The following is a 24,291-nucleotide window of genomic DNA, read 5'->3' as shown; positions in this document are numbered from 1 at the left end:
ACCAGGTGAGGTGGAGGCACGGGAGGTGAGGGATCGCCTGCTTGGCGACCAGGTGTCTTCTGACCTGTTTTCTTTTTGAAAGGGGAAAAGGAAGTATATACCCAGGTGAGTCTTGGAAAAGCAGCAGTGTAGGAAAATTCAAGTATTTCCTCCAGCACAGCCCAGATCTCAGCTGAAGGCACTCGAGCACGGTGACAGCGGAGGCAGCCATTCCGCCACTGTTCTTCCCCTGTTGAAGCTTCTCTTGCAATAAGGTCTCTGATCCTCTCGCCGTCCGGAATTCAGGTGCTCAGGGAGATGTCTGGGAGCCACCAAAACCAGATGGTTTGCAATAAGGTCTCCTCTCTCCACCAATAACAGAACCAAAAGAAAAAAAAAAAAAAATTAGTGGCAAGACCAGCAAATGAGACAGGGTCATTCAGATGGAGCCCAGGACAGCTGGGTTGGATGGTGGCCACCAGCACTTGGAAGACCAGGTCTCCAGCCCAGCTTTGCGGCAGGATGTGAGTGTTCCCGATGATCCCTGCTCAGTGCCACGGTGGTGAGGAAGCCTGGTCTTCTTTGCTTCTTATGGCCAGGAGAAGCCTGGAGCTGTTATGTGCCAGGGTCCTGGGCCAAACCGTGCACACGGGGTGTCTGCCATCTCCTAGGGCAGGTGAATGCCTCGCAGTCAGGAGTGGTTGAAAACGTCCTCCAGAGATGGTCTGTCTGAAGGTCGCGAGGACAAACACCACCTGATGAGATGCTGGCACTCTGAGGAGAGAAACCAGACACCGCTGGTCAGAGAAGGCGGCAGCGGCGGGCAGAGCGGGCAGGGACTGGAGAAATGCTAAGGATTGGCTCGGTGACAGCTGTTACCAACAGTGCTGTGTTACGCTGCGGTGTAAATCTGTCAGCATGCGGAAGATGGCTGCCAGCAGGGTGACAGTCGGGAGAGGTTGGGCGACTGCAAACCGCGGTGTCACAGCCTGAAGAATGACTGAAACGGGGGATTCCAGCGTCAGGGCTGGAGTCAGACCTCGCTTTCTCTGCGGTTGGTCTGGCAGCGTTCTGGTGAAGGGCACATCCCGAATCATCTCCAATCTGCTGCTCTGCCATAGGCAATAGATGAGCTGTTTGCTATGAGATGAGAAATTGGCTCATAAAATTTAAAAAAAAAGTAAATCTAAACTTAGTCATTGTTTGGTTTACAAAATTCCTCCTATGCAGCATGCCATTATCCAAAGGGTTATTACTTAATTGTTACGGTCACTTGGAGTCTTGGGTTTTCAAAGTATTCCGGCTATTTAGCTGATGTGTGATGTACAATGTCTGCACGACAGAGTTCTCTTTATAGGAAAGAAGAAAAAAAATAATTGCACTCAATTTACTTGCTGAAAAATTGTATGTGAGTTTTGAAAACTGCTGATTTCTGCTGCTTTCCATGACTCTGTCTGGTTTCACTATGGATGTTACATTCTAAAGAATTGTTGAATTTGTTGTCAAAACAACTGCTGATATTTTGAAACTCGCACTTTGTTCACTTTGCTTTAACAGACACCTGGTAAATCAAGATGTGGTTCATGGTTTATTTCCATTTGACAGACTTTTCCCCCCCCCCTTCAATACTCTAATTTTAAAATTTCATATCACTTTGCAAAGTTTGTTCATTGTTAGGCAGGACTTTGTACAGACTGGGAAATAAAAGGATGTAAGTTAGCTGCCTCCCCGAGCTCAGGCGAGGCCAAAACTTGCTCTGTTACTCTAATGCTGTGAGAACAGAACTGGGCACAAAATATCTCTGTGGAACTTGAATCTCTTGCTTCCTCTTCTGGTGCGTTTAATTACAAAACCATGAAAGCTTATTCTGAAAACTCCATCAAATTAGTTAACCCTCAATATGCGTGCTGTAGGAAAAATGTTTTGCCTTGAAGATAGATTTCCTGTGAGTCATGGTACGTGTAATTTTTGGGCATGGATGGATGGAAAAAATAGCTTTTGTAAATACAAACTATAATATTGGTAGCACAAACATTGAGGGGTATTTTTCTTTTACGTTATTGCAGGCAAACAACCTCTGCTGGCACGTGTGCTGTCTCTCGTGCAGGGTTTGCAGAACGTCTCTAGGAAGACGTACCAGCTGTTACATCAAAGATAAAGATATCTTCTGCAAACCTGATTATTTCAGGTGTATCATACAGGAATATAATTTTATTAGACAACACGTTACACTTGCTTATTGCTTTTCACTTAAGCCACAACTAAAATGCACATCCCAGCTCTTTGGTTTAATTTGCCAGGTTTATTTTCAGTGGTTAAACTCTGGCATCTCTTGCAGAGGGACTTGGGAAACCCCAAGTCGATCTGATGTAACTACTAAACTGTGCCTCACTCCCTCCCTGCTTCACCCTGGTCCTCGGCCCCTTCCCTCACACCCCTCCTGGCTGACCCCTCGCCCACAAGCTCCATGGGCTGCCCCTTCCCCATCCCCCCCAGACCCCCTAGAGCCCCCTTCCTCAGCTGCCACCTCTGCCCTGCTCTATCTCCCCCGCCTGCTCCCATCTCCCTTCTGCTCTGGCCATCTCCACATCGTCCTCCCCTGCAAAATATATGTCCTCCAGGTCCTACTCTCCTTCAGATACAGCATCTGCCACATCTTTCCCTTCAAATCCTCCTTCCTCCATGTCCTCCTCTCCCTCAGACAGAGCACTCGCCACATCTTTCCCTTCAAATTCCCCCTCCTCCATGTTTTCCTCTCCCTCAGACACAGCACTTGCCACATCATCCTCCCCGGAAAAATCTCCCTCCTCCATGTTCTCCTCTCCCTCAGACTTCTCTTCCTTGGAGTCCTCCTCATCACACTCAGAGGGTTCCTCAGCCACCCCCCGTCCCTCTGACTTGCGGAGAAAAGAACTCTACAACTTTGGAGTTGTAAAGCAGGTATGTTTATTCAGCGCTGGGCGCACGGGGGATCGCTTCTCCACAAGCATGCGCGCGCTTCTGTAGTTATTCCCTTGCTTTTATGGTACAAAGTATTGTATATTCATAAGACGCCTGTACATATTCATAGCCTATCACCACCTCCCCTCGCTTCTCATGGTAATTAGGTCTCCTCCCCTTGCGCCTGCGCATTGAGTTCCTCAAGCCCTGGGCAGTGGTCCTATAGATGAAGTATCTCCTTTTCCTCGCTGGTGAACTTTTCACCCAGTTGTTCTGTGCAGCCTCAGTTATTCCCTGTTCCCTGGCCAAACTACCAGGCCAGTTTGTACCGGAATCCAGGGTAATCTTGCTGCTGACACACACATCTTCAAGGGTAGAGGAAGCTTCTGCCTGGACCAGGAGATAGTAGCCTAGCAACACTATCAGCACCTGGTATGTCTCTGCACATAGCCCTCCTCGTCTCTGCGCGAGTCCTTCTGTCTTGCGCCATCTAACTACAATTGTTTGCATTCCCTGTCTCATTTTCCCCCCTTTTCTTTCTACTTAGTAAATTCTTTTACTACTTGGCTAGTCCATAATTAATCTTTTAATATGTTAGTACCACTCAGTGCTTCCTGGAGGGTTTGATGCACCAGGTGAACGGGGTCCGACACTGTTTTGAAACTCAGACGAAATATGTGAGAAGTCCTGCTGCCTGGGAGGCGAGGCATTCATGGGGGGCTGTACCTGTAGTGCCATGGCGGGGGGACAGGAGGGGCTGCTGGGGGACCTGCTGCATGCTGAGGGGCTGGCTGAGGAGGGAGCTCTGCAGTTGGTGCAAGGAGAGCTGCTGGTGGAGGGGGGGGCTGATCTGGAAGGAGGGCGGCAGGGAGGCACTGATGCTGGGCAGCATGGGTTTGGAGGTGAGGGTCCGGGAGATGCTGAGGTGGGGGGTGGCCACGGTAGTTGAACGAGCCCAGGCCAGGGTAGGGCAAGGAAGCATCGGGTCTGCTTGGGGGGGATCATTTTGGAAGGTGGATTGCTCTGGGAACTTTTCGTCTCCCCCTGGTCGGCAGAGCTCTTGGAGACAAGGCTGGCCCGGTACACTGCCAGGGCTTTCAGGTACTCGTTCTTCGCGGCTTCTGTTTTCCTCTTGTACGCTTGTTTTTGCTCTTCTCCTAAGCTGTCCCACATTGACGCAACAATTTTCGATACGTCTCCAAAGGTAGCATTGGGGTTCTGCCCTTTGATGGTTGCTTGTGTGTCTCTGAAAAACAGGGCATAGGTTGACACGGGCTTCTGAGGCTCATTGGGATCCTTCTTTTTCTTCTTTTTTTGGCTTTTGGGCTTTTTGCCCAGGTCTGCTGATGGTCTTTTCTCTCCAGTAACCTTATAATGTGACTCTGTCTCCTCTTCCTGAGTAGAACTGGAGGGAGATGGTGTAGCAGACTTACTTCCCGGGGGCGATGGGGAACCGTGGGTAACACCGCTCCGCATCCCCATCTGAGAAATCAGCTGTGACTGGCTGAGCGCGCTCATGGGGCCGGCTAACATCTCGGGGTGATTGATCAGGGGCACTTGCCGGTTGGACTCATAGGACGTGGCGTCTGAGTGGACCATCTCCTGGATCGTGGGTAGTTGGCTGGAGAGAAGATGCCTGTCCTGACTCAACATGTTGGAGACCATGATGGCCGGCAGGTCCATGTTCTGGTAGGGTTACGCTGGTATCAGGCTGTTTGGAGGCAGGCTGTGGCACAGGGAGTGATATCCAGTTTCGTGGTCCACCAAGTGCAGGAGGGAAGGGTCGGGGAGATTAGGAGGTGTTATGGGAGGGATCTCATAGTCTTCATTATTCTCATTCTGACTGCTATATGTCCTGGTATGATGTATCCATGATGTCTGTTCTTTAATTTTGATCGCCGTAAATGTCGTGAGCAGTACTTGAAATGGCCCTTCCCACTGTGGTTCCAACGTCTTTTCTGCAAGAGACTTAACATACACATAGTCTCCAGGTTGTATATTATGCACAGGCCCATCTAACCCTCTGCCCCGAGTTCCAAATACATGTTTCCCAATTTTATTGAGCTGCTTACTTAGGGCTATCATGTATGAAGTCATAGTTTCCTCCCCAACTTGCATTGATGTTCCCTTCTGCACCGTGTAAGGTCTGCCATATAGTATCTCAAAAGGACTTAATCCTTCCTTGGCTCTCGGTTTGGCTCATATGCGCAAAAGAGCCAAAGGGAGAGCCTGGGGCCAGGTCAGGTTTGATTCCTGACCGAGCTTCACTATTTGTTGTTTAATCAAATGATTCATTTTCTCTACCTGACCACTGGATTGGGGACGGTATGGGGTATGAAGTTGCCAATCTATACCTAGATGGCGACTTATTTGCTAAACTATTTTTGAAATAAAGTGTGGTCCTCTGTCCGAGGATATAGTTGCTGGAACCCCGAAGCGTGGAATTATTTTTTGTATTAGTACTTTTGTCACTTCCCAGGCTTTAACTGTCCTAGTGGGGAATGCCTCTGGCCAACCTGAGAAGGTATCCGTTAGTACCAATAAATATCGATACCCCCCCTTTCTTGGAAGTTCTGAGAAATCAATTTGCCACTGTTGTCCTGGTTCATTTCCCTTTCCAATCTGGCCTACTTCTATATTGGGGGTATTCTTAGGATTAGTCTGGAGGCAAAGATCACACTGTTGAGTCACTTGCCTTACTATAGTATACAAATTTCTGGCTCTAATACTTCCGACCAAATATCGGTACAGGGCCTCCGCTCCCCAGTGTCCTTTTCGGTGTTCCTCCCGTACCAGGTGTCTAGTTAAATAAGAGTGTATTACTACCTTCCCTTGGGGAGTGACGGCCCAACCCTCCTCATTATATGATCTTTCAAGTCTGTAATAAGTTTTTGATCTTCCTCAGTATAAGCAGGCTTACCTTCTAAAATAGTCTGCCCGTCAGGGACTAGAGCTCCCTCCATTTTTACCTCTCTTTTGGCTGCTTGTTTTGCCTCTCTGTCCACCAGTTCATTTCCTTTTTCCAAATCCGAATTCACCTTTTGGTGTGCTTTAATATGCATAATTGCCACTTTTCTTGGAAGTTGGACAGCTTCTAGTAGTCTTAGAATCTCTTTTCCATGTTTGATGTATTTTCCTTGCGAGTTTAACAGTCCTCTTTCCTTCCAGATTGCTCCATGAGCGTGGACTATCCCAAAGGCATATTTTGAGTCTGTATAAATGTTCACAGTTTTGCCCTGGGCTAATTCCAGTGCACGGGTTAGAGCAAATATCTCTGCCTTTTGTGCAGATGTACTTACAGGCAGTGGTCCTGATTCCAGTATCTCTTCCGTGGTAGTAACAGCATACCCAGCATACCTTTTGCCACTCAGGACATAGCTACTCCCATCTGTAAACCAGTTTTCTGTATCTTCCATCAGGTTGTCCTTCAAATCTGTGCAGCTTGAGTAGGTTGCTTCAATGGTCTCCAGGCAGTCATGTTGCACTGGCTTTCCTGTGTTTCCGCTAAGGAAAGAATCTGGGTTGACAATGTTAGTTACTACGATATCCACATCGTCCTGTTCCACTAATTCAGCCTGATATTTCGGGAATCTTTGGGGTGAAAGCCAATGTCCCCCTTTAATTTCCAATACTGCCGACACTGTGTGTGATACTAATACAGTCATTTTCTGGCCCAAGGTGAATTTTCGTGCCTCCTGCACATTTAAGATCACTGCTGCAACCGCTCGGAGGCATCCGGGCCAACCTTTGGTGGTTGTATCTAGTTGCTTCGAAAAATAGGTGACTGCCCGACGATACGGGCCTAGATCTTGTGCCAGTATTCCCAATGCAATTCCCTGTTTCTCGTGTGAAAAGAGAAAGAATGGTTTACTTACATCTGGGAGTCCCAAGGCTGGGGCTGACATTAGGGCCTTCTTCAGCGAATCAAAGGCTCGTATGGCCTCTTTGTTCCATTGAAGATTTTTCTGTTCAGTGGCAGTTAGTGCATATAAGGGTTTGACAAGTAGTCCATAGTTATAGATCCACAGCCTGCACCAACCTGTCATTCCCAGGAATGTTCGCAATTCTTTCACTGTTTGTGGCCTTGGAGTCTGGCAAATTGCCTCCTTCCGAGCTTGTCCTAATGTTCTCTTTCCAGCACTGATCTCATATCCCAGATAGATCACTTCACGCCGTACTACTTGAGCCTTCTTTTTAGATACCCGGTAGCCCTGAAGTCCCAGAAAATTTAAAAGGCTTACCGTCCAGGCTGCACAGGCTTCTTCGGTCTTGGTGGCGATTAGGATGTCATCCACATATTGCAGCAGCTTTCCTTCTTCAGGTGGAGCTGGGATTTCCCATAGCTCGAGGTCCTTTGCTAATTGGTTACCAAATATAGTGGGGCTGTTTTTAAATCCTTGTGGCAATACTGTCCAGGTTAGCTGGGTTTTACACCCACTCTTAGGATTTTCCCGTTCAAATGCAAATATCTTCTGACTGGCTTCGAGGAGAGGGAGGCAAAAGAAAGCATCCTTGAAATCTAAAACAGTAAACCAGATTAGCTCAGGAGTTAATTTCGTTAACAAAGTGTATGGGTTTGCCACCACTGGGTGGAGATCTTCTGTTATTTTACTGACTGCTCTTAGGTCCTGAACTATTCTATATGTTCCGTCAGGTTTCTGGACAGGTAATATGGGAGTATTAAAATTAGATTCACACTCTTTTAACAATCCTATTTGCAAAAACTTTTCTATAACTGGCTGGATCCCTTCCCGATCCTCCTTTTTTAGGGGGTACTGTTTAATTCTTACCGGTTGTTGTCCTTCTTTAAGGTTTACCTCTACGGGAGGAGCATTCTTCGCCCTTCCAGGCGTGTCAGTGGCCCACACTCCAGGATACACTTGATTAATGATTTTCTCGCTAATTTCTCCCTCTGTGGGAACACTGGTTAGAGATAAGCTCATGATTTGAATGAGTTCTTGATTGTTTACCTCCAGAGTAATCTCTCCATTGTTAAAATTGATGGTTGCTCCTAATTGTTCTAATAAGTCCCTCCCCAGGGGCGCTTTTGGAGAGTTAGGCATATACAAAAACTTGTGTATGCCTAACTGCTTTCCTAATTCATATTTTAAAGGTTTGCAAAAGTACGCCTTTTCACTTTGGCCAGTGGCTTTGTTTTGCTGATTAGGGATATCAATTAAACTCAGACACCAGAGTGAAATAACTAAATAATATAACAGAATAATACAGAAAACCTACAGTAAGAAAAGACAGAACAGTGCACTTAAACAGATAGGAAAATACAGGGTAATGTATCAAATCACTACTACTTGAGAGAGAGAGTAGTGATTAAGAAAGATCCATCACCACTTGCATACGTTACCATCATCCAGATCCGCAGTCGCTGGGGAGCCCCGGTTACAGCGAGGGTTTGGAGAACCTTTCCCTGCAAGTGGGAAATCCTACGCGGTGCGTCCACCCGTAGGTGAGGCTTCCAAAGTCGCTGTGAGCGGGCCCAGCCTTATATACCTAAAAATCAGTAAGCCAGAATAGCTGGCACCTTTGTTTTAAGCGGAAATATCTGGTTTTCATCTCACATTAGGTTCCCCCCAGAGCCTGGCCAGGGCTTAAGGGAGAAGCTAAGGGAGTTTCCCTGCTTATCTAGTTAATTTATGAGCAAGGTCACAAGGCCAGACAACTGTTTCTGTGGCCTTGTTATTTGCTCACACATAAAGAAATATAAGGATACATTCAGGATAGACATGTTTTATGATGTTTAAGCTACATCTTCTATGCATATTTCACTAATGACTACACACGGAGTTAGCAGTTTCAGTTCAGGGCCTGTTGCTCAGGCTTCAGTATTCCCACCTTTTACATCAGAATAGTTGGTTTGCTATAACTTAGTATAATTCCTATTAGCACAATGGTTATCAGTTATAAAATGTACAGGATTCATCTATAGGTCAACTCTGGCTTGGGCTTATTGTCCAAGCCTTAGTACTTCAGGCTCCTATCACCATAACGTAATCTTCCTTTAAGGGTATTAAGCCCTTGTTCAAGACTGAATATGTTGCTCCAGTGTCCACCAAAAATTCTACTTCTTTTTGTTCTGTCCCTAGCTTTATTGTAACCAGCGGATCCGCTAGGGTAGATTCCCCAGGTCCCCGTCATTGCTCTTCTAAATTAGCTAATGTCTGCCGCTGCATTAGTCACTGCATAAAGTCACTGCATTACCTGGCGTAGGCACTTGTTGGCAACTAAAGCACCAGGAGAAACACCTGCCTGATGACACGCTGGGCATGTATGTTCCTCACATTCCAGTAATGCCGTTCTAATACCTGGGTATAATCAGAATCATCGAAACAGGTTTTAGCTAAACTAAGGACATTGTTGGGGTTCTAATCAGTTATAAAATCCTGTAGATGGTTAATGGGTGAATATGGTCCTGAACTGAGAGCATGAAGCTATAAATGTTCAGCAGTGTAAAAAATTTCTAGTATGCAGGAAACGGCTGCCCAGTTTTGTTATTTCACTATTGTAACATTTGAAGATGCAGAGTAGGCCGTGTCCTGATATTTTGACTAGTCTTTTCTCCACTGTCCAGCACAGTGAGAAGTCCCCAACCTCAAGGTTCATGAATAAGACACATCTCCAGAAACCATTAGTAGGTTCAAGTTCTGACGGTTTTAACCAACTCTCCCGTGGAGAAGAATGTGGATTAAATGCCTAACGAGCCATTTGCTGCAGACCACAGTAAGTCACCAGCGTTGGCTCTATAGTTTTGTATGAGAGAAAGGACTGTGCACAAGCTCAATGCATTTGATAACTAATACTGTAATCAGCTGCAGCATTACACACTCTTCTCGTACTCATCCTTCCGCATGGAAAGAGGATTTAACTAGATGCATAAAAAGGGAAAAAAGCCTTCTGCCTCTGTTTTTTCCTTTCTACAGGAAGAGTCCTTTCCTATTCGGGGTATACTGAAGTATTAAACAGAGCTGGTAACAAAGGAATGTTATGATCTTTCTGCTGTCAGAAGATCAGGTGTGATGTTTTGAATTAACAAACATGGCAGTAACACTTACATTCGTCACAGTAACTGTTTCCACAGAAGGGAATAATAACTGCATGGGACGTGATTTCTTTACAAATTAAACATAACAGCTCCTCCAGAATAGGATCGTCTGAGGAAAAGGAGGAAGAGGAAGGCTCCTCAGGTAAAAAGGGAGGCTTTTCCTTCTTTCCTCTGGCATAAGCTTCCCTGGAGGGGGGATGGGGAAGAAAAAAGAAAAAAAGTTAAAGATGGGTAAAGGAAAACTTTCCCAAGCTTTGGATTTTATCCAATGAAGACAGTAGGTGGCATTCTCACTCCACATTAGCCTTCAAAAATACAGGCATTTAGTTTAAACTACTTTTCTCTAGCCAGAGCACTAGAAAAGGAACGGGGGAACAATTTTCCTGCTGCAGAGCTCTTCCATTCATTGGATCAACTAAGATATTAGCTCAGACTAGAGAAATCATTTTCTGACAGCTAGAAACCAGGTGAAATGAATCCCACCTCTCCTTTGCCATAGGGTAAATGTAAATCGCAGGCTCAGGATAAAATCAGTCTCTGCCTAATTATGTTTTATAAATGGAAGAAGTCTATGTTACAGCTTCTGCAAAAGGAGATCCATGACAGAAAAACAGAGGTGCTCCCAAGTGCATTTTAAAACAGCCACTCTTGTCAGCACACAGCAGGATTTTCTTAGTTTACAGCAACAGGAAAACATCCCTCTGCTTCACACATGGGATCTGATAAATGTCAGAGGGAGAGGGAATCTCAGTCCAACAGCTATTTGTTAAATTCTGCAAGAAGCCTTAGCAAGATAAAACAGAAGCAAAAGGAGCTTGCAATAACAATGACGCCACTGTAAACACGACTGAAATGTTTTGCAAAAATATGGATTCTTAGCATACCACAAGCTTAACCAGCGTTCAGGCGCGTGAACAGCAGCACTGTCCTACTTTAATATTAGAAATCATCACAGATTTTAAGGTTAAGATACAATGACAGTGCTTCTTCCCCCGTAATTACAGATGCTGGCCAGCTTGGTGGCATTGCCACTCAGACACTGACACGTGGCTTCTCTCCTTCACTTTTTGGTCAGACCAACTAATTCCATACTCACGCATTAATGATTGGTATTGCATATCTTCCGGTCTTTGTCAGCATAGCGTCCTTTGTATTGGGATCTTCCACCTCCACCATGAAACTCCTGGGAATTCCTGTGCACTTTTTAAGTCTGGGAACAGACTGAAAATTACTGTCCTGTTAAGAAAAGCAATGCAGACATAGCTCATCTTAACACCCACATTTAAAATGACATTTCAACGACTATTCTAAGCAGCAAAAGCCTTTAATCCTCTCCTTTTACCTAGCCTAAGGGTTGCTCGACTGAAATACTCTTTTTCCTAATTGAATATAGCCAGGACGCTCCAAAGGCTCGAGCGGTGTTCTGAACTCAGTCGACATTCTTTGGCTCAACTTCAGGGTCCTTAAGGTTGAAATATCCCTCAGCTCACCATCCCCTCAGAGGAGAGGCACAAACCCCCTCTCCTCCAAAGTGCAGTTCAGAGGGAGAGCTTAATGCAGGGCTCTGGGTTGGCCACGGGGGAAACTGATATTCACCACCTACAGGTGAAGGTTGAATTCAGAGCTGATGCACGTACGTTCAGTGAGTAACGTTAAATGGCATGAATACTCAACCAGAGACTTGTGTAATTATAACACGCAAATATTCAATAGATGGGATCAAGAGAAACGTCTTCTTGTTCTACAAAATACTACAAACTGCAAACTCTCATTAAAAAGAGTTAAGACAAGAAAAATTTGCAGTAACATTGAAATATATAAAAATACACATTAAAGTTCATAGAGAAAGATCTATGGACATATATAATGACTATGACCTCGAAGAAAGAAAATTTCCCATTGAAAATTCCAGCTTTCCCTGGAATTTTGAAGGGCTTTGCACCACTGCCATAGAACCTCTGTATTTCAGCCCAAGAGACACAATTCCTAATAGGGGTATTGATGTAATTGCTGCGTAACTGCCAAGGTAAAACAAGTAAAAACCAAGTGACACCAGAAGCCCCCCACAATCTTACCCCATTTGTTGGGCAGTTCTTTATACAGTGCCCAGGTTTTCCGCAGTGAAAGCAAGTATAGGACGGTGGAGGTGGACCCAAGGGTTTCTTCACGTAACTAAAAGGTTTTTGGGAAAAAAAGAAAATGGTATGTAAGCGTCTCTCTTGTTCCAACAACCATCTCTACAATGTTTCCATAGTCTTCAAAGAACAGGTAGGGCTTTGCCAACACTTACTTGATTGGATCGTACTGACGGCAAGACTGGATCATCACAGCTCATATTTTATCTTCCTCGGAAGCGTTGGCTTCAGCCAGACTGCCAGTCTGTTTAACAGGTAATTATTGGACACGCACATTAGAAACACATTTAAGCTCCCCCAGCCAAAGACTCGCCCAACCCTGTAAAAAGCAGCCCAGCAGTAGCTGAGGTTGCACGAAAGCAGCTGCTTCTATGAGCTAGAGTTGTCCCAGAGATGTTCTGGGGAGCCCTGACGCCATCACATGGTGTCTCTGTGCCAGTTAACCTGCTTGGAAGGAGCATTCTTGGGCACTCAAAACCTGAGGCTCTGTTTGTACCTTACATAAAGACTTGTGTAACCAATCCAAATGTCTTCCAAGCAGACTGAAGCTCTGCGTAGAAAAAATTACATTATCCAGTATTTTTAAATGGATTCTTGAGCTCCAGAGTATCTGAAGGAGAAAATCTCCGCTGTACATTTAATTGAGAGAGATGTATGCAAGTATCAGTGTTTACATTTTGCAGCATTAAAAGGACATACAACTTAAGAGTCAGGGAAGTTGCTTTTGCTCACCGAAATTCAGCTTCAGACACAGAAGCGTTAAGAGGAATCAAGCTTTTTATAATTCCTCAGCAAGACAAAAGATTCTTTTCAGCAGAAATTGGACCATCGTGTGCTGTAGGCAGCCCAAACTGCATGTCCCCTGCCTACTCACTTCTTCACGTTAAGTGATTTAACTACGGTCAGCACAACCTGCAGGTTTTTTCCTGTTTGCTGTGTCCTTCTAACACACAACTTGTAATAGAACCCTTATGCAGAACTAGACCTTCAAATTATCGAAGCCAGCTGATTTTTTGTAAGTAGCATTTGTTCAAATGTTCTCATTACACACTAGTCCAGATCCCAGCAGGGTCTAAGGGAGGGATGTAAAGGATACAGACCTCCAAGCACCCATCATTCAGAGCAGCCACTCATGGTTTTGATTTTATATGCATTCATTCGCAAAAGCAACCCACTAGTTTCAACAGTTTATTAAATGGTTGTTTTATAGACACAACAGGAACATAATCCAGATCGACATCTATGAAACCCCTTCTGTTACCATTTACAGAAAACTTTACAGATACTTGACCAATTTGTTTAAACCCAGACAGTTTACAAGACACATCCAAACCCCACAAACCATTACTAGGCACAGACCATAATTCAAATAGGGAATTTCCTACAAGGTAATAATAAAGCAGAAAACTTTTCAACACATTGCCTCCGTGTCAAGCCCGTCTGCACTGAGGAGGTTGGAGTATAACAGTTTGGAGCTGCTTTATGTATTTTTCTGAAATACGTACATTTTCTCCAAAGCTTAAATGTGTACAGCACTTGGACAGTTTTTCACATTTTAGAGTCAAACTTCACATGAGTTTACAGAACCAAGGACATGTTCAGGGACAGCGCTAATGAAGACCAATTTCTTCTGGTGACTACCTTCCAAAGTAACTGTTGGGATTTTTTCCCCAAATGTACACAATTTAATTCTGCAGTGAGAGAGGGAAGAAGAGAGTAGGAAGAGAATTCTCGAACTCCAGCCTTTATTTTCAGAAGAAAGAACTAGCCCCTCTGCATGAGGCCCTGCCTTCTCTATTCTTTAAGACCAGTAATTTGACAGGCTCACACTACGCCTTTTCACAAAGTGCACCCACTAGTGCTTTCCCAGACAAAGTTACACATTGTTGAGCAAAAAATGCAAGCAGTTCCATAGCAAACCATGGCATTACAACAGCTTCAGAAGGCCACCTCTGCTAATACACTGCACTAACACATTGGTATATTCCTGCAAACAATTAGGCACATTTACACAATTTACAGTCTGCGTTCAAACAAATTAGGTTGCGTTGTTCAGTCTCCATAGACTACAAGTTATGAAACTGTGCAGCATTCAGAGAGTGGCTCTATAACTGCAGTGACTAGAAACTCAACAGTAGCCCGCAATTGCCCGTGTTACACAAACGCTTCTATTTTGGCCAGTGCAACCCCCCCCCGAGATGTCCATAACTTGAAGCCAGTTAAATTCTTCTGTGAAAATTGTGTCAGTCTCCAACACAAAATTAACGAAAGCTCTGAGAAACAATAAACAGCTCCTGAAGTGCTGCTTCTTTATGTCTTGAAGATGAGCAATAGTGCAACATTACGTTGAGGGACTTCCCTTCTATCCTCCCAAAGTGGGAACTACTCTTTACGGGATACTATGGAAATATACACACATTTTAAAGTTAAAACCAATACTGTAAATTATTAAAAATTAAGTTTTGTTCACATTACAACAGTCATCCAGTTATACATCACCATACAAGATTTAAAAATATGAAGCAAGTGGGTTTTTTTGTTGTTGGTGGTGGGGTTTTTTTAAGTCTTTGACAAGAATATACACATACCTTAATGAGCTGGGCCAGAGGAGTGGGTGCAGAAGAGTCCTTGATCTGTTCACAAAAAATTAAACACATATTCAAGTTGTACAATCAAAACATAGCAAAAGTTAACCTCTACTGTAGCCTGAAAGTCTGCACTATATCCTCCGAGTGTCACGGAAAGAGACATGTCCAACCTAATGTAATTGTATTGGTTCAAAACAAAGTCCACACCTATGACAGCTTCAGAGGGCCTATGTGGTTCATGAGAAGCAGCTAAACTCGGTGCGCTGGGTTTTAGATATCTGCATTTCCAGACAAACTATGAAACTAAACCGTTTCATCGGATAAAACGGAAAGATCAAATGCAGAACTTAGGAATGCCACTTCAGGTAGCAACAACATTTAAACTCACAGCAATCCGTTAGAGACCTTTAAGTACTCAGAGGAGGCCAAACAATATCACTTCAGTTATACAGCTTTAGGAACAAATACCCAAGTATTTCAGGACACAAAAAGGAATCTTAGCTGCACAGAACTGTCCTGAAAATGTATGGGATACGTTGATTTTGGGATTTGTTGGAACCACCAAGTCAAAAGTAAGAAACAGTACCAAGTGGAACAACAATGGTTTCTCAGTGCGTTTTGATAACATCTTCCCAAACTGTTAGGCAAAGAAAGTATTTAAAAACAAAAGCTAAGTGATACAATGTGAAAATGGCAAAAAAATACACTCCAAACAATTTTAATTGCAAGAAACAAAGAGCACACGACAGCCTATACAAACATACTAGCTCTAGACAGACAGATGCAGAACACAGAACCAATTGAATTGTGCAAACCTTGAACCTACCTGATCTAAAACCAATCTTACATTATCTGTACAACACAAAGTCATTCAGGAAATATTCTAGCATGTTCAATATGAAACACAATGCATCACTAGGCACAAATACCAATATTCACACTAGAACTGTGCAGATGATGGCATTACTCAGTTTTCACTGTGCTGTGAATCAAATACATGGTCTCTACAACATGTACTATGTCTTACTGCAGAACAGATTAAGTTAATGTTTGGGAGATTAATACGAGGCTGCCTTGTTTAGAATTAAGTGCAATGTGTAGAAAAAAAGTGTGAGATTGTGTTTTTACATACCGCTTTTGGTGTTCCACTTGCTGGCTCGGTTTGAGTTCTAGAGGAAGAAATAAAGGTGATGAGAACTTAGAACAAAGCACTTGTACCCAACCAAAAGCAGTGAAAACAGATTATAAAACCTAAACATCAAGGCATTATGTTCTGATAGTCTAGTGAATGTGGAAATGTATTTGTATACATAAACTGTTCTCTCTTGGCACATTCAGTGCAACTTAAAAAAAAAAAAAATCCCATTTCTAGTTTGTCAGCAATTACTGTCAGACTTACAGCTCTAGAACACAACAGTGCCAGAGGAAGTCCTCAGATATTTTGACTCTGCTGTGTAAGCATCAAAACGATGAAGTCTGTGCTACAGCTTTGTGCTCTTAAATAACCAACCATCCAAATAGCGACCCTTGGTCTTTCCTCTGTAGCCAGTATGCCAGAAAGCCAGATTTGAGGCATAAGAATACCTGCCATATCCCACCCCGCCTCCCCCAAATGCAAGACACAGTCAAACACTGACAGACTCTTCTGAGAGGGGAACGTGCGTATCTCTCTACTATAGAAGCAATAGAAAGAAGAAAGATACACTCCGAATGCCTCTGTAAACTAATCTCCATTCAAAAAGTTAACACACTGCAACCCCTCACAGACTACAATGCTTTATGGGTACTTACATAACTCGTGTTTTGCTGATAGTTTTGACTCCTCTAACAGGGACTCTTCTGACAATCACCGAGGAGTTCTTAGGAATCAGGGTGTTATCATCTGTGTATTCTGAAAACAACACCAATACCGAAGAAAACATTAGTCAGTTCGTAAGAATGTATATTAATATGTAATTACATAGCACTTGAGAGAACCCTTCACAGACATAAAAGCAAAATTTTATATGTAACATGGCACTTCGGTCATCTCAACACACTAACAGAACCTCTCAAGAAGTCTTCAGGTCTGAGAATCAAACACCAGCAGCAAAACCTTTTCCATTCTTTTCAAACAGCTTGGATGCCAGCAGCAAAATGGTCTCAGAGGTCACTAAAGGAGAGTCTGCTCACGCATGAGGTTCTTTCCTGACCTAGTTCAAGTTGCTTTTGCTTCTGTTAGGCTACAAACCCGAGAGATCTTTGGAGAGAAACAAACCACAGCAAAGTCCCACCTGCATAAACCAGAGTCTAAAGTCTGACCAGCTTGCCCTGAAACAAAGCAGACGCTCGGCTAAAGCATGAAAACTCTGCGCCGCTGCTTTCCGAGCTGTTCACTAAAAACGATTCCCCTGTGCTGCGAGTGCTGGTGACTGACAGAACACAGAAGAGAGCCGCCAGCTCTCTGTTTCTCGGGGCTTCATCCATCGACAGCCACACTGTCAGCTGCTCAGTGCTGTACATGCGAATGCAAACGGAACTGGCAGTGCTAGAATTTGGATCACAGAAACCTGAGGGGTTTTTTGAGCTTGCTTTCACACGTAGGGCAGAACTGGCTCCAACTAAAGTGGTATCTCCTCTCTTAAGCTAATCATCTAGTTTGAATAAGCCAAAGGGATGTGAATTCTTTCAATCCACTTTTTGCAGAGCAGAGAGACTCAAATGAAATTAATTACAAAGACAAGTCTTCTGAAAAGCCTTTTGAAACCACTGTGTGCCTGAAGGTCTCCATGCTTTGCCTTGGCTCACACCGTGTTTGTCTTTTGAAGAGGAGGAGCTACCTGAGGCACTTTGACTGAGTAAGCCTCAAATGTGAAGATCTCTCCATGAGTGAGCCTCAAATGTAAAGACATCTCCATGACAAGTGTTTATATATTGTACTTACGCAAGCTGGATATGACTAAATGTTTTAAAACACTGTCAGCAGCCATGTCCTGTAATCTGCCTACGGTTTTACCTATTAAAAGCCCTTACCTTTGGAGGCAGAATCAGAACAATGGCCCGAAAGCCAAAGGTGCTGTGAAAGTACTAATGACAAAACCCAAAGCTTTTACAGAGGTCATACCCTGAAACCAACGCCTAGAGCTCTGCTCAAATGGGGAATCTCACCATGACACAGCCACCTGTCAGGAAAGGCCTGAGATGGGACTTTTTGATGTCGGAGGAGCTCAAACAGCACTGAGGCTGACAAGCAACGGGGAGATGATGCCAGCGGCAGCTCTGGAATCCCAAAGCAGCTGTTTCCACCTGCTGAACGGAGTCATGCAGAGTGTTCTTTCTGGTCCAGATCACAAACCACTGGACTGAGATTTCAGAGGCACAGGATAAGTAACGGTGGCTCCACAAAAAGGCAGGAGTTTGCTACGCCTGTGCCCAGCTGAGGGTTGTGGTAGGTCTGCAGAAAATTGCAAGTGGCAGCACCTCTCCTCGAGGGAGGCTCTGTATATGAGGACAGCAACCAGTGCACTTATTCGCCAATTCTGCAAGCCTGCAGAGGTCAGCTGGAACATGCACAACAGGTGTACGATGGAAAAAGAGGAATGGGTCCTCTTTTTGTATTTTATGACAATTCATTGACCATTAGAAGAGAAGCATTGACATCTGCCTTCTGAACAGACTGTCCTTGCATCCAGATATATTTAGATAGAGAGAGGGATGCTTGTTTTCAATCTGCTTGTGAAGTGCACAGGGAGGAGACCTCCAGCCATCTAATACCAGACTGATAGAAAAATGAATTCCCCTTAAAAGTCAATCAGTACACATTTAAATGGATCAACTGAAAACTGAAGAGTGACAATAACCTGGTGAAGTAAAGGCTTTATTTGCACAGGACACTTATCACGGCACATATTTGTATGTGGGACTTGAAGTATCCCACCAGCTGGGTCACTGAGGCAGAGAATTTGTGGAAGAGGGTTTGCAAACAGCGGAGTATGCTGCCGAGGTAGTTCTGTGAAGGGACCTGTTGCGGATGAAAGTATTGACAAGGCAATATTTAGTAAGAAATCTAGGTTTATTAATAACTAACAGCAATTTATTATTATAAAATAATTCAGAAATACTAAAGGAAAGAAAAGCGACTTATTCAGATTCTAAAATGACAAGATTCACACTAACTTACTTAACGGTACCTATATATATATATATATATACACATGCATGCACATAACAAAATGGACAAACATACAGAAACAAAGGTGTTCGGATTCAGTAGAATGGACACAGAACAGACATACACACACAGAAACAAGGGTACGTACCCACACACACACACACAGAGTAAAGAGAAGCTAGCTCAAAGAAAATTTCCCTCTTGAGTTTAGAGCAAATACTCACAATGCCTTGGCATTCCTCAACGGGCGATAATTGAGACTCAAGCGGGGGACTTCGCCCTGGCCTTCCGTCTGGAGCAGACGACACCTTAAGGGTTTGGTACCTGAGAGGCATCCCAGCTCAGGGGAGATGCTGGTCACAGGCCCACTGCGATCCAGGAGAGCTCAAAGGGTCTCCCTGGTGGTCGCCATTTATAGGGTCCAAGATAATTGACTTTTGTCAAATGCCTTCTGGTGCCTTCTGCCTTCCAGCAGTTACAAAAGAATTTGATTAATGTGCGACTCTGTTATTGTTCCCATTTGACCACATCCCAGGCACAGGTGTGCCAGGCCCTTAGGAGTTGATGGGCCATTTTAACCATTTCCGAGCAATCGGGAGGGGCAGGAGCCAGGCTCCTTAACATTGTCAGTCCTTATCTCCACAGACTGGTGTATAGCTTGGGGGGATGTGGGTGGAATCGCACCTAGCACCAAGCAGCCCAACAAAGAGGGGCGGGGGGGTAAGAATTGCACCACCACAGGACCTGACACCTGTTGGCTTTCATACATTTATTTTTCCTTCACGTCAATTAATTGAGTTCATTTTGGTGATGAAATCTGTGTCAATGATGAAATCTGGTGAAGTCAAACAATGTAGACTTAAAAGTTAACTGTTTTGTTTTTAAATAGGAAAGGACTAAAGCTGGAGCATTATTCCTGAAGTCCCTGGAAATTTCTGTTTGCTCGCTTTGAATTTAACAGCTGCCAGCTTAGTCTAACAGCTCTCAGACTAAACTGGCATCTGCCAGCAGGAGACTGTTCCCCGCAGGCAGCAACATCCCACGTAGCTGCGGGGCCCTGGCAACTACCAGTGTCACTCTGCCTCGCCACGACTCCACATCTGCAGATTGAGCAGCGACATCACGCTCAACAGGGCTACTTTTCACACTTGTCCAAGCAGAGCTCCAACAGAAATGTTCAACAAAGCTGGAGCCAACACCATTGTTGATTCCTACTCCCTTCTAGCACAAAACTTGTTTTACTGCCAGTGATGGCCAGTAAGTGGCTACTGGGCTTTTGCAAGCACTAGACATTGCACATCGACCAGGTAGTCTTCTACGCCCAGCTCCGCGTCTAACAACAGATCGGAACGGCTCTGTGAGGTCCCCACACAAGCCACAGCTACCGATGGTGGCCGAATCGCACTGTCCCTTCCCACCCCACTGAATCACTGGTGCCGCTTGCCCTCCCGGTTCCCCGCACGCCGGCGGGACGGGCCCCAGGCTGACTCACGCCACGTGGGGACAAGCCACAGAGAGCAGAGTGTGGCTCTCGCAGGCCGCGGCCGCCGCCAGCCGGGCAGTGCCTGAGGCCCCGTGCCCGCCGCCCCCACGCACCTTCTCTGGTCTGGGCGTTGGTTATCTGCAGCTCGCAGTTGGCCACCTTCAGCTTCTGGTGGCCCATGATCTGACGCTTGAGGTCGCCCAGGGAGATGTGGAGGCTGTAATAAAACATATATGGTATTTGTTATTCAAATCTCAAGGGGAAAAAGAAGTTGTAGTCAGGATGTTGTGGCCGAACAGTTTTGTAATTCTCTTATGTAAATAAGAAATAAGATATATGTATATAGTTTCTATTGTTAAAATCAGTTGTTAGAAGGGAGCTAAAATGGCCCCCATCTTCAAGCCACTACAAAAACACCTGTGCTGAGTCATCCCCCCCTTCTGTGACGGAAACCTGAGACAAGCCCGCCGAAACCTGAGAAAAGCCCGGGAAAACTTGTTTACAACTTTGCAGACCCCTCAGGGTACGCCCATCATGAATATGGATGAAGCCTACACTATAAAGGGACTCGGTTCTGCCGGGTCAGGTGTGTGTCCTGGTAGAGCAGAGACTCCCGGCACACCCAGCGCTGTTTTGCTCACTCGCCGCTTGCTAATAAATTTATTATTGATCACTAAAAATTGAGAAGTGGTTATTTCCCACTAAATTACTTTTAATCTATAACAAATTTGGTGCCGTGACTCGGATCCAGATCTTTTGGTGCGAAACCCCAGATAGGGGAGGCGCCCTATCTTCGGATAGCCCCAGTCTGAGGATCTCGTGGCCAAAACGCTGGATATCCGAACCCCTTTTAATTCGGACTCGGGAGTGAGCAAAAGAATCTGAAGAACCCTTTAAATTTTGTGCACGAAGACCGATCGAAGACTCCGGGGAGGAGTAAGTATTTGCGTTTGTGCAGTTATCCGTTCGGTTGGGGTTGGTAATCCCAGAGTGCGAGTGAGTGAGAGGTCTCGAAGAGATCACCCGAGTGCGGACCCTTTAGTAGTGCAGTTCTCGTAGCCTGCGAAGGAGCGAGTCACGAATAAGGGGAGCGTGTGTGTGTGTGAAAGAAGGCACTCTGGAAGATGGGACAGAGGGAAAGCAAGCCCTCTGGATCCATGGGTGGGGGCAAGGAAGAATTGCCAGATATCCCACTAGGAGGTTGATAATCCCAGAGTGCGAGTGAGTCGCACTCTGGAAGATGGGACAGAGGGAAAGCAAGCCCTCTGGATCCATGGGAGGGGGCAGCTGAACTCCTCCCGCTGCTGGCTCCAGCTGGGACAGGGCTTGTTCCCGGGGCGCCACCGCCCGACCCGAGCAGCGTGCCCAAGCCGAGCCCTGGAGCAGTGTCGCGGAGCCTGGCCCAGCGTGGGGGAGGGGGGGGGGCAGAGCTGCCCACTCCCCAGCCGGGAGGGCTTGTCCCGAGCACCCAGCTGCCCCGGGGTGGGGGTTGGGGCTGGAGCAGGGGGCACCGAGCGGCCCCAAATTAGCGTTTAGGCTTCTGCTCAGAGACAGGCTGCAGTAAACTGTCTCGAGGGGGCTCTGTGCTGAGCACCCCCCCCTGCTTCTAACCCGCTCATACTTGTAACCAATGATTCTGACCCTGAATCTCCCGGACCCCCTCAGCGCGTTACCCGAAGCAAAGTTAAGGAAGGGAGATTATACCCCCTTAGAGAAATGCTTGTGCCAGGAGTGGGGGCACAAGGGGAACCGGGAACGGGGTATGTCACTGTTCCCCTCAACACTGGAGATATTTTTAAAAAAGAAATGGGGAACTTATTAGAGGACCCGCTTGGCGTAGCCAAACAGGTGGACCAGTTTCTTGGCCCAGATTTATATACCTGGACAATCTATCCTAGGAATTCTATTTACTATGGAGGAACGAGATATGATCAGGAGGGCAGGTATAAGACTTTGGGACCAGCAACATCAAGCGGGTCCCACAGCAGATCAGAAGTGGCTGTTGGTAAAACCCAACTGGAATAATCAAGACCCAGGCCACCAAACCCACATGGCAAATTTAAGAATTATCATAATTCAAGGAATTAAGAGAGTCAGTTCCCCAAGGGCAGAATATTAATAATAGTTGTACTCAGGAATAGATCCTGCCACCCCTGTGGGGCAGGCATTATTAAAGACTCAGTTTGTGGCTAAGTCTTGGGCAAATATTAGGAAGAAGCTAGAAAAGATAGAAGATTGGCAAGGGAGAGGAATTGCTGAGAGAAGCTCAAAAAGTTTAGGTGGATTCCTACTTGAAGTGGTGGTATTGTTCTCGTTATCAGTTTGGATACCCAGATAATGATCTATTTAAATGTTGTTTCACCTCTTCATAACTCGTTTATTATTCAGTATACCTTTGCCTGCTTGACTTGGTGATCAGAAGGTGACAGCTTAGAACTTTCTATCCTCTTGGTATTTTAAGGACTGTAGACAAGGATCAAAAAATACTGTGATAGATACAAGCCCTTGGCTAGCTTCAGCAGCTTTTTTTTTTTTTTTTCCTTAACACTGATGAATCAATTTAAATAAGAAAATCAGAGTAAAACATTATCAGAGTGAAAGCAATAGTCCAAGAGGGAAAAAAGTGAGCAGATCTGCAGCTTAATCTGGCTGCCTGTTCTTCAAGCAGGCAGCTCTCTTACATCATTGGCAGGAGTTGGAAAAGAAAAAAAAAAAAAAAAATCAGGGTTCTAGCATACAGGCAGGTATATGGGCTGGGGAGCCAAGTTCAAGCTAATTTGCTCCCAGACCACATTCTTTTGGAGCTGCTAATCTGGTTTGTACTTCTTAGCCAAAAGACAGGGAACTGACATAATTGTAGCACACTGACTAGACAGCTCATAAATGTTGTGTCTTTTCCAAAGAAGGAGGATGCTGCTGTGCCCTTTGCAGACTTTCTCCTCACAGGCCATGGCCCAGAGCTTACCAGTTCTGTAATTTGTGATGCGCTATGTAAACACCGTGCACTGCGTGTGTGGTATAGCTGCCCAGATGCTTTATTTGATTGCATCTGGAAGTACATGGGCAACAGTCTTGGTAGATTTAAACTACCCTTGCTCTAAATGTCTAGACCCAGGAGTAGGAGTTTCAGGTTGAGAGGAGGCAATGCAGAGTGTGTAACAACTCAAACATGCAGCAAACTACATTATTTTAGCCTGAAAACTGTTCTGTGCATTCCCCAGTACCTGCATGTAATAAAGCTGTGCAGAACATGGATGTTTTATGTGATGACTACCTGGAGACTATGGTTTCTTTGGGATCAGAGATTTTCATTCATTGAATGGTTCTGCCTGCTTTAATATGAAGGAAGTGGAATGTTTTTATTGCAAAAGGAAGGGGCATGTGAAGAAGGTTTGCTGGAGGAGAATCCAAGATGAGAAAATGTTTTCTGAAGATTAGTGGGGTCAGGAACTCTATGTGCTGGGAACCCAAAGAACAAAGAGCCCTTGATAAAACTTAAAGTGGGTCCTCAGCGACAAGAGGTAGAGTTCCTTGTGGACTCAGGAGCCGAAAGATCTACCATTCAGGCTCTGCCTCCAGGCTGTAAAGTATCATCAGAAAAAATCAGTGTAATAGGGGCTAAAGGTGAACCGTTTGAGGCCCCGGTTCTTCATGATGTGATTGTTGAATCAAAATGCAAATATGTGATTGGAACATTTTTATTATTACCAGAAGCAGATTATAATTTACTTGGACGGGATCTGATTATAGAATTGAGAATTAATCTGAAAGTAGAAGAACTCAAAGTCAGATTATGCCCCCTCACAGTGGCGGATGAAGAAAAGATTAACCCAGAAGTATGGTATACCCCAGAGACAGTGGGTAGATTGGATATCACCCCCTTTGAAGTCACCATTAGGAACCCAGAGATCCCGACTAGAATCAAACAGTATCCCTTACTGCAAGAAGGCAGGAGAGGC

General features: G+C 45.0%; 1 pseudogene; it reads right to left on the bottom strand.

Moving 5' to 3' along the window:
• Positions 1-3,150: 3,150 nt before the first annotated feature.
• LOC141938135 (TOX high mobility group box family member 2 pseudogene) lies at positions 3,151-5,638 on the bottom strand (annotated as a pseudogene).
• Between the last annotated feature and the right edge of the window lie 18,653 nt (positions 5,639-24,291).

This window comes from Strix uralensis, chromosome Z, assembly GCF_047716275.1.
Source record: "Strix uralensis isolate ZFMK-TIS-50842 chromosome Z, bStrUra1, whole genome shotgun sequence".
NCBI classification, from domain to species: Eukaryota; Metazoa; Chordata; class Aves; order Strigiformes; family Strigidae; genus Strix; species Strix uralensis.
The sequence above is the reverse complement of the archived record's forward strand: the minus strand, read 5'-3'. Positions and strand labels throughout refer to the sequence as shown.